A 15,333-nucleotide genomic window follows, 5' to 3' on the forward strand; every position below is an offset into this window, starting at 1 on the left:
GTGACCCGCAAAGAGATTAACTGTCGGCAAAGGCCCGCTTTTATTCAATCGACTTAACGGACATATTCAGATTAATCGATTAACAGACAATGACGGGAGTATTACGAAATCGAAGTAGAATCCTCATCAGGAGCAGGGACTGTGATGCTGCGGCGAGTTCATGGTGAGTGTCGACCGTTTTTTTACAGTGAAAGCAGTTATGAGATCACAAGAGCCATTTTTGACGCCGTAGTTGTCCGCCGCCGCTGTCGCCACCGGTGTCCGTAACCACTATCACTCGAAATGAGAAAGAAAACGAAATAAGAAAAAAGTTCCAGGATGTAACTAGGTTCGAACCTAGGCCCTCTGCGTGGGAGACCAGTGTTCTACCTCATAGCCGTGCCATTGCTTGAAACTGCTTTGCAAAAAGACCCCATAAAGACTTCATGTCGGGAAGGAACCACATTAACATATGGAATGTAGCGTGGTAGAAGAGTAAAACATCAACCAGACGTCACACAATGCGAATTCGGTAACCAGACATCGCACAATGCGAATTGCTCAACGACTGGGTTGTTGAATGCTTCCAACCCATTACAAAGGGCTCTGCCATAATTCTTCATCGTCATCAGCCGCAGCATCAACAAAGTGCACATAATGCCTTATAGGTGCTTAGCGGGTACCGCGGTTCTCTGCGCAATGACGAAAAATTGCATAGTGGCTGCTTCCCTACTTCACAAAAATTATGATGATTTACAGCATAGTGGGTTCCTCGCAAGTACACTTCTATTGGTTGCCATGGAAGCCGATAACGCTCCCATGATCCATTTCCTCAGGGTCTCAATAAAGTTATTTCCCTTTACCTCTCTCTTGCTCACGTTAACGTATGTTATAAAGCGTGGTGGGAGAGTTAAATAACGACGAGGAGTCAAACGATGGGAATTACGTAATTAGTGGGTCGTTTAAATATTCCAACCCATTGCAAAGGACTCAGCCATAATTCTTCATCGTCATCAGCCGTCACATGAACAAAGTGCACATAATGCCTGAAATATGGTAGCTCGCTTCTCTGCAGAGTGACGAATAACGTCATGGTGGGTTCTTCCGACCTTCACGAAAATTATGATTTGTGCAGTAGTGGGTACGTTGCTAGTGTATTTTATTAGTAGCCACAAGAGAGTTTATAACGGGCTCTAAAATACCGCTCTTCCAGCTTTCGCTGTGACTGTGCTGCGCTTTCCGCGCAGGCCTGGCGTTTTTTTTTTCGAGTCGCTGGTGATGTCGCAGGCGTCTGAGTCAACCGCTTTCTCCATTTCCCAACACTGCACATGCAAAACGCTGCACATTATGTCGTGGAGACAGCATTAACAAGCGAACTCGCCATTACAGCGGCTTCTGCGTATTTTGACCCAGGCAGCACAGCACATTGGCCCAATATTGTTTATACGTTGGCAAACGAAGGCCCAATGATGGCCCATACAAACCACTATAAAACCAATGTTGGCAAGCCAGCCTACAAGAGTGCCAATAATGGTCCATCTTTGCCAGCCAACATACAATAATGGTCATGCCATTCTTTGAGGTTGGCAACAACGGCCCATGGTTGCCGATGTACATACGATATTGGCAGAACCAGGCCGTATGGATGGCAATATTGGGCCAGCTTATCCGTTGGTAAAACAATATTGGTTAAGTAATGGCAGTAGATCGGATATATTGTCCAGTCAATCTGACTGGTTAAATATTGGACGGCCAATGCTACGCGCCGGACAATATTGTCCAGACTTAGACGTTGTCGCTCCAATGTCTTAAACACTGACAAGCATATGCATGATATATCGGCAAGAATGTTTTTTTCCCCTTCTACCATCACTGAGTGAAGGTTAGCCCGAATCGAGTCACCACATGCATGCACGCTATTATGAAAATCACTTTGTCCTGCATCCAGCGCACCTCAAAGAAGATTTTTTGTTACTTATCACCATAGGCGTGCGCAGGGTTCCCCATGACGGGGGGGGGGGCACAAAGGTTTGTCGCAGCGCCCCCCACCCTACTAAGAGGTTCGTCCGAATTAACCGGGTTGCGGACAGATATGGCCGAATTAACGAGAGTGTGATACCCTTAAACAATAAACATGCTTGCAGGGACCAGAGAACGCGTCCTAATTATCCGACTTTCCGAATTAAGAAGTGTGGAATTAACGAGCTTTTACTGTATAAAGACGGCAAAAACAGTCTATCGTTGTCAGCCAACAAACAAAACTGCAAATTCCAATCTATAAGAAAGGGAACAATGGCGCACACAGGGTCTTGATTTTTAGGTTGGCATTAATTGTGGCAAAAAATGTATGCTAAATAGTTGGACAAAATCCGTTTTACAGATGTTGAGCAATGTAAAATAAGTACCAAGTTCTCGCGCTGCGTATACATCGCAACTGTATAAAAACAACCAAAAAAACCGTGCTTTTACATTGATTGAAGCTGTATATAGCGTTGATGAGTTAATGGAGTAGAATAGAAGTCGTCGGCTTCGCAATGGGCCTCTGCGCTGGTGCGCCACCGAAATTATTCTCACGGCTTTATTAGCGGCAAACAATCAAAACATTTCATGTGACTTCAACCACGCCATGTATTTTCGTGTTTGCTACACTACTCGTTGGATTACATGATTATAACTTTGTGTGCGCGCTACAGCGACGTGCTGTCCAAGACTACGGTATCGCCCGCGGAATCTTTAAATGATCGATGAGTGATGTTTGCACTTTCAACGCTTCACACAACCAGACGTGTTCGCTTTGAATAAATGTTCTCGGTGATCGGGAGGCCGGACAAGCAGCGCGGCGCCATGTTTTGCTCAGGAATTTCACGTCCTCTCCTCGCGGCAGTGGGGCAGCGCGGTGGTTGCTGGTCATAAAACACTTGTAACTTGACGGCTGCTCCGCCCACGACGGTTGAAACGGGCGACGCTTTCAATGCCTTTGAAAACGAGGGGGGGGGTGAGGGAGATGGCGGGAGATGACGGCACCTCGGAAGATGCGTACGCGCTTCGTCCCCTTCTGCCAGGCGGCTATTCTTTTTCAGTCAGTGGCGATTACTTTCCCTCTTTCGGGCTCCCGGCATCGGCGGGCGCCCGCCCCTCAGTATTTACTCGAGAGTCATCGGGAAACAACGAAGTCGGATACCGAGACAGGATGCCACGATTCTACGTATACCGAGATTCGACGGCGATGCCACAGTGAGAAGGCAGCTGCCCTGTTCTTCATCGGACCTGACTGTTTTGACTTTTGAAGAGCGATCCGCAGATGAGCGCCGATGTGTTCTGACAACTCGAAAACTTTCCGCCGGATTTTTGTGTTCGTATCGCGTTCAGTAAGTCGTTTTTTTCCTTCGTCGCATCTTACTTTCCGTGTTTTTCGTAAGTGAAATGTGTGCTGCATTTATTATTGTCTACATTACCGCGTATTTTTTTTTAAATTTGTTAGTTTGTGAATACCGATGTCGTGGGCTTTATTGTGCGCTTCGAAGTAGGTTCGTTAAGTTATCGCCCTTAGTGATGTTGCCAGCACTTGCGTGTGCTGTTTTGTTCTTTTCTCGCGTTGTAGTGCGTCAGCTTAACACCCGTTTTTCATTTGCCCTTCGCCGCTCGATTCGCGCAAAGAAATGATGGATTTGTAACACACAAATTTTTATTAGTTGTGAAGTTGTCGCAGACTTTCAAGCTCTTGCCGTAGTCACCTTTTAATTAATAAATAGGCGCTGAACTTTCTGGTAGTTCAAGGTGGTTTTAGATCTCGGCTGTATCGAATGTCTGTTCACGTGTAGATGTTCATTTATTTCATTTTGTATCACGCTTCGCTTTTCACTGACTTCCTTTTGAACCTTCGGTGAACTGACAAAAATAAGCGCTAACACCTAGGGAAGCTGTGTGTGTTTGTGAGTAATCTCGTTTCCCCGATTTCTAATATAAGGGCGTTATTCAAGGTAATTAGTGTAGGTTCTGTGCAGCTGTTATATGCCAGCAAGCGGTCAGCAGAACAAAGCGCGAAATGCGAAATAATTTTCAAAACTTCCAGTATCTTTGCCATATGTATACATGCAGAATAAACTTGTGTGTACTCTCAGCTTTTGTACGCTGATTATCCCTGCTGCTTGCCTAAAAGCAAAAACGTGGGCAACATGCGTTTATTTACGCGCACAAAAATCTACCTCACGTTAAACTACACATTCAGTGGAAAATGTCGTAAAGATATTGACATATCTAACGAAAAGGCTGGCAAGAACCAGCGTTAAACGCTGGAAATGAAAGAACGATGGTGCAGCCAACGATAAAGGCTGGCAAAAAATATTGGAGCTGCCAATATTTATACAATGTTGGCGATACGTACGACGGACAATGTTGGCTACAGCCATCCTTGCCATTATTGGCGATATGTTGGACGGACAATGTTGGCTACAGCCATCCTTGCCATTATTGGGAAATCATTGGCATCCAATATTGGACCAATGCACATTTAGGTGTAGCAAACCCCCAAAAGCCAACGCAGGACCAATATTTCTGCCAATGTTTACCAACATTGTTCCGAGATTGGTCCAATGCCGGCGTGCTGCCTGGGGAAGTTTTAAGTTTGAAGTTTATTTTTTTCTTTCTGATACTGAAAGAGGAGTAAGAGCTAAAGGCCATATTGCCTGACAGAGGCTCTTCGTTGTATCGGCGCGAACCGTAATGGCAACAAACGTTTGGTTGGAGGTATTTTGCAGTCGATGTGCCCTTGTTTTTCTGTGCTGCTGTTCTAGCTCGTCGTAAAATTTGTGTTCGTGCCCGAAAACTATCATCATCATGAACGGGTATGTGCCAGAGAATTTGGCAGATCCCACTACTCACCGCTACAGCGTGGCTTGTAATAACCCTGAGAACGAGTACAGACAGAGAGAGAGAAAGAAAGAAAAAGCGAAACGAACAGATGTATGGAAACAAAGACATAATCAAAGAGAAAGATAAGAATTCTTGCCGAAAACAAGTTCTTCGCGAGACTGGATTCGACTCCGCGTACCCTCGATCCGAAGGCGAGCGTTCTAACCATTCGGCTATCCTGGTACGCTAGCAGAGCATAGCATTGCCTTGTATTGTATAGTGCAGCGAGAGAGTGGAAAAGCGAAGTGGGAATAGTGGGCATGATGGGACCCACCACCCATCAACTTGGTGGATTGTGGTACTGGGTATTGATGGACGGATGGTGGACAGATGGCGGGTGACGGGCGGATGGTAGATGGATGCTGGGTGATGGTGGGCAGATGGGGGTGGATATTGGGTGATCGACAGATGATGAGTGAATGGTAGGTGATGGACATACTGGTTGTATGCTGGGTGACGGGCAGATAATGGGTAGATAACGATGGGTGTTGGACGCCCGAGTCAAGGTGGAGCTACGCAGTTATTTGAAAAAATAAGACATTGTGCTTGTTAACGTGATTCTAGACAATCATTTACCATTGAGGTTAACAAGTTTACTGTCTGTGTCTACACGTGGTCAAGTATGCAGCCACATGTTGATGCAGCATGAAATCAATGTCATCATCATCATCAGCCTATCTACGCCCACTGCAGGGCCAAGGCCTCTCCCATGTTCCGCCAATCAACCCGGTCCTGTGCTTTCTGCTGCCACGTTATACCTGCAAACTTCTTAATCTCATCTACCCACCTAATTTTCTGTCTTCCCCTCACGCGTTTGCCATCTCTTGGAATCCAGTCAGTGACCCTTAATGACCACCGGTTATCCTGCCGACGTGCTACGTGCCCGGCCCATATCCATTTCTTCTTCTTGATTTCAACTATGATGTCCTTAACCCCCGTTTGTTCCCTGACCCACTCTGCTCTCTTCCTGTCTCTTAAGGTTACACCTATCATTTTCCTTTCCATCGCTCGCTGCGTCGTCCTCAATTTAAGTTGAACCCTCTTTGTAAGTCTCGAGGTTTCTGCTCCGTAGGTAAGTACCGGTAAGATGCAGCTGTTATATACCTTCCTCTTGAGGGATAGTGGTAGATTACCATTCATGATTTGATAATGCTTGCCGAATGAGCCCCAACCCATCCTTATTCTTCTAGTTATTTCACTCTCATGGTTCGGCTCCGCGGTCACCACCTGTCCTAAGTAGACGTACTCCTTTACAACTTCCAGTGTCTCGCCACCTATCGCGAAGCGCTGTTCTCTGCCAAGATTGTTCCACATTACTTTAGTTTTATGCATATTAATTTTCAGACCTACTCTTCTACTTTCCGTATCCAGTTCAGTAATCATGAGCTGTAATTCGTCTCCCGCGTTACTCATCAATGCAATGTCATCAGCGAATCGTAGGTTACTGAGATACTCTCCATTAACTCTTATCCCTAACTCTTCCCAATCTAGGGCCCTGAAAACCTCCTGTAAACACGCGGTGAATAACATTGGAGAGATCGTGTCTCCCTGCCGTACGCCCTTCTTTATTGGGATTCTGTCGCTTTCTTTATGGAGGACTATAGTGGCTGTGGATCCGCTGTAGATTTCTTCCATTATGTTTATATAGGCTTCGTCGATGCCTTGATTCCGCAGTGCCTGCATGACTGCTGATGTCTCCACCGAATCAAATGCCTTCTCGTACTCTATGAAGGCTATGTATAGGGGTTGGTTGTATTCCGCGCATTTCTCTATCACCTGATTGATAGTATGAATATGGTCTATTGTTGAGAATCCTGTACGAAATCCTGCCTGGTCCCTTGGTTGATTGAACTCTAATGTCGTATTAATTCTGTTAGCAATTACTTTTGTAAATAGCTTGTAGACGACGGACAGTAAGCTTATGGGCCTGTAATTTTTCAGGTCCTTGACGTCCCCTTTCTTATGGATCAAGATGATGTTGGCATTCTTCCAAGATTCTGGTATCCTCCCCGTCGAGAGGCACTTCGTATACAGGGTGGCCAGTTTCTCTAACATAATCTCTCCACCGTCTTTCAGCAGGTCTGATGTTACCTGATCCTCACCAGCTGCTTTGCCTCTTTGCATTCCCTTTAGGGCTTTCTTTACTTCTCCTGTCAATACTGGTGGGATGAAAGATTCCTCTGCGCTATTACTCCTTCTTACGTTATCATCCTGAATGCCTCGGCTGCTGTACAGATCTCTGCAGAATTCTTCCGCTACCTCAACTATTCTATCCATATTGTTTGTGACCTTGCCTTCCTTGTCCCTTAATGCATACATCTGATTTTTGCATATGCACAGTTTTGTCTTCATAGCTTTGAGGCTTCTTCCGTTCTTTAGAGCATGCTCAATTCTCTCCATAATATACTTTCTTATGTCGGCTACTTTACGCCTATTATGTATCCTGCACCGAATACTCTGTTTATTTGTTCTCTGTGCTGACATCCCTAACACGTACGTCCTGCTGACTTGCTTCATGAAGTAACTTCTTAGGAGCTTGCAGATGGGAGAAAGGCAGTTTTCTTGAGCTGGTGCAGCCAGCCGGATGGGGTGTGCTTTGAAGTACTTTTCCAGGCATGCTACAACAGAATTGAATAAAAATAAATAAACTGCTTTTGCTGCAATTTGGAGCATTAACATCAATGAAAGCAATTGTAATCACATTGACCAAAAGCTTAAACAGTATCAAGCTAAATAAAAGGGAGCACGTATCGGTCCACATGTCCGTAACGTTCTAGTACGTAGTTCTTTGCCAAGACTGGTGTGCAAACCCCATTAGCCGCAAAGTACGTAAGTTTATGTCGTCGCTGTGTGCTTTGAGAGTCCATATTGCTTTTTCTTATTGCAGCCATCTTTAATAAAAATATGCAAGGAATCACTTTAACCCTTTCCATACCGAGTTATTTGGCCAAAAAAGACAAAAATACCGGTTTATTTATTTGCCTATTTCATTCCATGTTCCCGAAACAGCTAAAAGCTGTTTCGGGCAAAATCCACGACGCAGCTATGTCGTAGGTCTACCACGAGCTTAAAATGCCAAAGAAAATCCGCACCAATGATTGGGACACGCACGTCAGCGATAAAGAAAATCCACCGAAACGTGCGTCTTAAGCCGATGTCAAGCGTAACAGACCTCTGTCCGTAGGTCCACATGGTCGAACCAGTAACAACAGTGACAGGCGGCGTGGTCGGACATCGTCGACGGTCCTCCAGCGTAGGAGGAACAACACACACTTCGGCACCTGTGTCGATGAGGCACCGAACTTTGGTGACGCGGTCCGTGACGTGGAATAGGCGGCTATATGTCGGGCCTGCAACACTGGCTGCCGTAAGTGCGTGGGCTGTGCGTTTCCCGCAAACTGGTATGGCTGATGGCAATGACGAGCGCGTGCACGGCCTCCGTGCACGGCCTCCAGAACGTGAGGGAAAGAGAAAGGCGGAGCCAAAAACAAGCTGCGACGAAGCCCCCCTGATCAGCACAGTCACCCCTGAAGAAGAGACCAAGCCGGTCTCGAAGCGTCGGGTTTCCTCCAAGAATTTGTGGCTGGAGGTATTGCAACTTCTTAATTCTTCCACCCAGCCAGACAGACTTCTGTCGAAATGTTTGCATTTAAATCCTAGACTCATGTTGAACATATTCAAGGATGGTGAAGAATATTTAGAATTACAGAAAGCTGAACTAATTGGTAAGGATTCATCTTAAAAGGAAAGTAGGCATGCAAACGCGGACACAAGAAGGAAGTGGGGCCAACACGAACGCTGACAAACAAATAAAAAGGCTACAGTGGCAGGAAAAAATGTGGCCACAAATAACTTTACGCGGATGTGCAGGCATAGGGCGACGCTTATCAATCCGGCACACTTGGGGCTTTACGTGAGAGCTAACGCTTCAGGAATCTGACTTCTTCGTCATGCGAGTCAGCTGACAGCTGGCTCACACATGCGCTTCCACTATCGTTATGCCAAGCTTCTACCATTACACGTTTTTATATTTCCGCTCTTGTATGAAACTACGCATTGATCTAATTTTGGCGTCCATTTACTCTCTGCAATGCAAGGATAGATTAAGTGGTAAACCTCCAGTTTATGAGTCCTGATGTTTCGTTAATCTCTGGTAAACATAGTGGCCCGTTTACCCTATGGAGAAGCAGCAACGGCTAAGATAGACTTTATACCACACCTGTACGGCAATCGGTAATTTGTTGGTGTGTTCTACGAAACAAATGTTAGTCCGCTCTTTGTCTATTACCTGTTCATTCTTTCTTTCTCTACACGGCGGCGCAAATCTTACCTAGCTAATTGGCAGCTGTAAAGGCAGCATTAACGCTGTATCCACTTCCCACTCTCTTTACCCTGTGAGATAAGCAATGAGTGTAAAGAACACCAACGGCACGCTTGTTACTGTTAATTTTTGCATCCATGTTGCGGAAGCGTACTTCATTAAAGATGCGGGAGATGATTGCATATCTGAGCCGTCCGTCTGCCTTTTAGATTGTGAGCTACGTAAGTTTAACGAGTTCTTTGACTACAGGTAACTTCCGCGCATGCGTTGTTGGTTTTCTGGTGTTTGATTTTTCTTTCAATAAACTTCAGTTGTTAGACAGCGCTCGTCTTGTGTCCTCTTCTTTGTGCTCCGTCCAGTTCGCGCTGAAAAGTTTTCAAGAATGCATCCATGTTTGTACGTGACACAGTCAGCTTCTTGAAACGTTCATGACAGTGGCTACTGCAAAGCGAGGATAAGCTACATCTAATGGACGCGTAACCTCTGCGTAAAAGCTGGCCTTCATTTTGCGTACACACTGGTGAGAGATCAGTTAAAGCATGTCATGAAAATACCGTTTTTTTAGCTTGGAAGGCTTGGTGTTGAAGTTTGACACCAGTAATAAAGACCCATAAGAATACTGCTAGCAAACGTTATTCTGCTGAAATGCTACGGAAATGTCTAAAGATTGTATACCATCATTCTGAAACAATTCGTCAGTATGCTTCGGCGATTCTCCATTTAACTCAAATTGTTCAATCACTGAGGTAACCATGGATTCAAATTGGTAACCACAACAAAAGTTTCAGTGATTTATACCTTAGCGCAGTCGACAAGCGCTTAGAGGACACCTTAGTTACAAGTATTATTGAGGTTTTCATTACATGGACGATTACATGAATGATTCTTTTGTAGATGTGATGAACTTGAAACCGTGGTTACCTCAGTGAATAGACAATTTGATGAAATTGAACGAGGAGTGAACCTCACTGAATAAGAATGCCAGAAAAGTACAATTTTAGGGCATTTGCTTAGTGTTTCAGGGGAACCACGTGTGCTAGCAGTATACCCCTAGATCTTCAAAACTCCTGTTCAACTTCTCATCTAAGTATTCCCAGTTTCTAAGGAATAGAACTGTAGTACTGGCATTGCTGTGTCATGCCATAAGTATTTTCTCACCAAGTCCTGTGTGCACACAATGAGCGCCAGCTTTAATGCACCGGTTAAGCATCTATTATAAGTAGGTCATTTTTTGCGTTGTAGTAGCCTCTGTAGCTTAACGTTGAAAGAAGGATATTTTTAGAATAACAGAAAACTGAGGTAGTTGATAAGTATTCATTCTATAAGAGAGGGCGTGCAAACACGGGCACAAGAAAGAAGTCAGGACACCAAAAACGCCGTGGCGGCGTTTGTAGTGTCCTGACTTCTTTCTTGTTTCCGTGTTTACGCCCTGTCTTTTTAGAAAGGATATTTTGTTACGTCTGAACGTGGTTGCAGAAAGCAATAGTAACAAGCGTGTCTTGGGTGTTCCTTACATCCAGTGCTTATCTCGCAGGCTAAAGAAAGTGCGAAGTAGATAAGGCAGTAATGTTGTCCTTATGGCTGCCAATGGGCCAGGTATGATTTCCGTCACTGTACTGAGAAAGAATGAGCAGGTAATAGACAAAAGGCAGACTGACATTTTTTTTCCAAGACACCCACTAATTTACTTATTGCTGTGTAGCTCTGGTTATTAAAGTTCTTTATAGCTGTGGCTGTTTCTACATAGGACAGATGGGCTTCTCTCTTATTCAGAGATTAACGGAACGTAACAGGTCGTAAACCAGCGGCTACCACTAATCTATCTTTGCATAGTCGAGGTTGTATATGCACACCAAATTTGAGTCAGCATGGCACCAGCATGACTTGAGTCAGCATGGTGCCTCAGGACAGCTCCATTGCCAGCCTAGAGCAAAAACGCCATACAAAACATCAAAGAAAACAATACGAATACATGTTTTTACTATAAAAAGGCGTATAGGTTAAAAAGCACGAGCTTGTATAGGCTGATAGTCGCACATTTTAAAGAGCTTCCAATAAATAATTCTTGAAGCACTCTCAATCAACAAACACAAGTAAATTTCGCAAGGTGCATCGTCAGTGTGCGAGAATGCCTTCTGGTAGTTACCTGCTACATTATACACGTGTAACATATATAACAACGCCTGGGCAAAAGCTATAAATACATTTGATCTGCAACTCTGAGACGATTATTATTTACCAACGCCGATGACATGCAAAGGTTATGCGACTTTAAATGACGATCTACAGCAGATGCATGACTTCCACAATAAGCATTGAATATGGCTCACGCTATCGCTGTCTCCCAGCTTAATACCCGAGACAAAGTTGATGAGCACGGTGAACAGTCTTATTAAACACCATTGCCAAGATAGCTCCCTATGACATTGCCACGACATAGTCAACAGAGAAGCGCAAGAATTATGTCTTTCCAGGTTTGTTGAATAAAAAAAAGGTCACTCTGGCCACGCCACCAGTTTGCTGTGTGTTGGCTTATATGTATTAGTAATAGGAGGTTGTTATTGCGTATATTTCATTGTAGGCCAAATACATAGCAAAGTGTTCACATTGGCTCTGACTGTCTTGTTTCCTAGTGGCGTGTCTGTCATCTTCACTTCTTGTATAAAACGGTTTCATTCCCTTTCATAATGCGCCTACCAGTGCAGTCCCAGTCAAGCACACAACTCATTGAGTTGTGCATTGCAAGCATGCAAGTGTGGTTAACAAATATCAGCAAAATAAAATGCAAGGCACAAGTACCTTATCACAGATAACTTGTTTTGAACAAGACAGCTGTCCTTTCATTATTACACTTCCACACAGAGATTCCGCAGGAGTGAGTCGCCAGAGATATGCTGTTTTGATGGGCAAAATGAAGTGTATGTGCTTATTTACAGAAGACTGAGGCGCAAAATACATTTCTTGAAAAAGGGAGAAGCAGAAGAGAAGACAGAGAAGCTGTTCACGCATGCGCGGAAATGTGTCCTGTTTTACTGTACCTTTCGTAGTCTGTCATTTGATCGTTTGACTCCTCGTCGTTATTTAACTCTCCCACCACGCTTTATAACATACGTTCACGTGAGCAAGAGAGAGGTAAAGGGAATTAACTTTATTGAGACCCTGAGGAAATGGATCATGGGAGCGTTATCGGCTTCCATGGCAACCAATAGAAGTGCACTTGCGAGGAACCCACTATGCTGTAAATCATCATAATTTTTGTGAAGTAGGGAAGCAGCCACTATGCAATTTTTCGTCATTGCGCAGAGAACCGGGGTACCCGCTAAGCACCTCTAAGGCATTATGTGCACTTTGTTGATGCTGCGGCTGATGACGATGAAGAATTATGGCAGAGCCCTTTGTAATGGGTTGGAAGCATTCAACAACCCAGTCGTTGAGCAATTCGCATTGTGCGATGTCTGGTTACCGAATTCGCATTGTGTGACGTCTGGTTGATGTTTTACTCTTCTACCACGCTACATTCCATATGTTAATGTGGTTCCTTCCCGACATGAAGTCTTTGTGGGGTCTTTTTGCAAAGCAGTTTCAAGCAATGGCACGGTTATGAGGTAGAACACTGGTCTCCCACGCAGAGGGCCTAGGTTCGAACCTAGTTACATCCTGGAACTTTTTTCTTATTTCGTTTTCTTTCTCATTTCGAGTGATAGTGGTTACGGACACCGGTGGCGACAGCGGCGGCGGACAACTACGGCGTCAAAAATGGCTCTTGTGATCTCATAACTGCTTTCACTGTAAAAAAACGGTCGACACTCACCATGACCTCGCCGCAGCATCACAGTCCCTGCTCCTGATGAGGATTCTACTTCGATTTCGTAATACTCCCGTCATTGTCTGTAAATCGATTAATCTGAATATGTCCGTTAAGTCGATTGAATAAAAGCGGGCCTTTGCCGACAGTTAATCTCTTTGCGGGTCACCTTTCATGGGTTAATAAATTATCGATAATAAAATGCCTAGTGTGGCGAGCATTTGTTGATGGTAGGCAGCCGCGTGTTCGCGAGAAATGTTAACTCCAGCGTAACGCCTCCGTGTTTGCGTGGATGCAAACACTATCAAACTATGCGTCTCTACATCCCTATAAGCTCACTATGGGGCAATTGAGCTTGAAGGCGCCCTATTATCGATCTCTTGCTGTTTTGGTATGGGACCCTTCTTTGCCAATTCTGACTGGTGACGGAGTGCTTCAAGCCCCTTGTTCGCAGTCTTCCTCGTCGTGTTAAAAGCCCTGCTCCTCTCTACCTTCATTCCCTCTTTGCCTCCTCCCATCTTCGCCCCTACAGCTCCCCGTTCTCCACATTTATTTCTCCCCCTTCCCTTTTCCCAGGTTCCTCATCCATAAACGGACTTAAACACGTTTAGGGACGCCATTGAGGTCAGGGACCCGCCCACGCGGTCGTGGCGTTTCGGCCTTGAGGCGGGAAGCGTGAAAGTGCTTCAGTATTTTGCAATAGTAGTACACAACGGGGCTAATACCGTAGCCCATGAGCAAGTTTGGCGCAGTAGAGAAAAATGCCCGTTCATGCGAGTCACTCTGCGTATGCAAAGTCGTTGAAATGCCCTTTTTCGCGTCATGTTTTTTGTATAAAGAACCGGCAAATGCTCCCAATTTGCCATTTCGACGAGAAAATGGCATTACTGTCTTCCATTTTTAGTAGTGCATATGGTGGGGCGACATCAGGAGATATTTTTTCTACTCCGTCGTATGTAATATCGCAGATTAGGAAAGCTCAACGCGCCCTCAAGTGCTGGATTCCTTTTATCGACGAATAACCGGTTGTGATCGTTGGTGTACAAGGAATCCAAGATCAAACGAAACGTAGCATCTTTGATTTTCTTTTGTGATAGGGCATGCGCCTTAGCGCAGTTAGTGCGTGTGGCAAGCACGTGCCTAACTCGGTGATCGGCATTCTCGTGCTCTCATAACGTCTTCTTGAATGTGTTGTGCACATCATCAATCAATGTGTCTGTGCTGCTCATCCGCTACTCTAAGTTCTAAAAGTAAACTACGTCCTACGGCGTGATCTGGCATAACGCGGATCACCGGCTCAAAGAACTGGACAGCTATGTAACCAGGGTGTGGCTGGGGCAGATGCTTAGTTGAGTGGAGCTGAGCGCAGCGGGTGGTCGCACGCCACTGCCTTTTCACGGCTAGTACTGTTCAATCAAACCATGTAACTGAACTGTGTAACTGAAGAAGTGTAATCTATTTATTGCTACATTACTAGATTATTAAAAGATTAATAAAAAGGATTTCGTTGAGCGCTGCCTTGCAGGCCTGAGCAGTGTCTGTCAATCTCAATAAAGGACAGCACAGGGTATATGCCCGTCCTGCTCTATTCAATTTCGTTTGCGCTAGGGCTACAGACCCCGCTTTGAGAGTAAGTTCCGGTCCTGTCCATGACATGATCGGAAGAATCCGAAAGCAGACTATACGTCATGTTCAGGGACCCACCAAATTTAGGGTCTCGCCCACGCGAGGTCTTAAGTGCCATAGAAAAAAAAATAAGCGGGCACGCAATTAATACGTTGTTCAAAATAGCGAAGTTAGATGTCATTTGAACATGCCTACAAATCCCTCACTGACATTTTAACGATTAGGTGAGTATTTGTCGAGTTAGAAACATGATCAGTACTAATTAACGAAACTTCATGAATGAAAAATTTAGTAACTTGCTGTGTTTCGCGTAACGGTCGACATTCCTTTTTTTTTGAAATCGTGCTGCGTGGTATTTGGGACACCCTCTGTGTGTGTGTGTGTGTGTGTGTGTGTGTGTGTGTGTGTGTGTGTGTGTGTGTGTGTGTGTGTGTGTGTGTGTGTGTGTGTGTGTGTGTGTGTGTGTGTGTGTGTGTGTGTGCGCGCGCGCGCGTGTGTGTTCCGTGTGTATTTGTTTTGAAATCTACTTTTAGTAACTAAAATTCGGCAGATCCCACGCACTGTGGGAATCGATGTCATGCGAAGCAGCCAGCAAAGATCTGCATACATCGCCTTGTTTGTCTTTGAGCCAAATGAAATCATTCATGCCATGGCATCTAGTCCACCATATATCGCATGTTTGCCATGCACG

This window comes from Rhipicephalus sanguineus, chromosome 1, assembly GCF_013339695.2.
Source record: "Rhipicephalus sanguineus isolate Rsan-2018 chromosome 1, BIME_Rsan_1.4, whole genome shotgun sequence".
NCBI classification, from domain to species: Eukaryota; Metazoa; Arthropoda; class Arachnida; order Ixodida; family Ixodidae; genus Rhipicephalus; species Rhipicephalus sanguineus.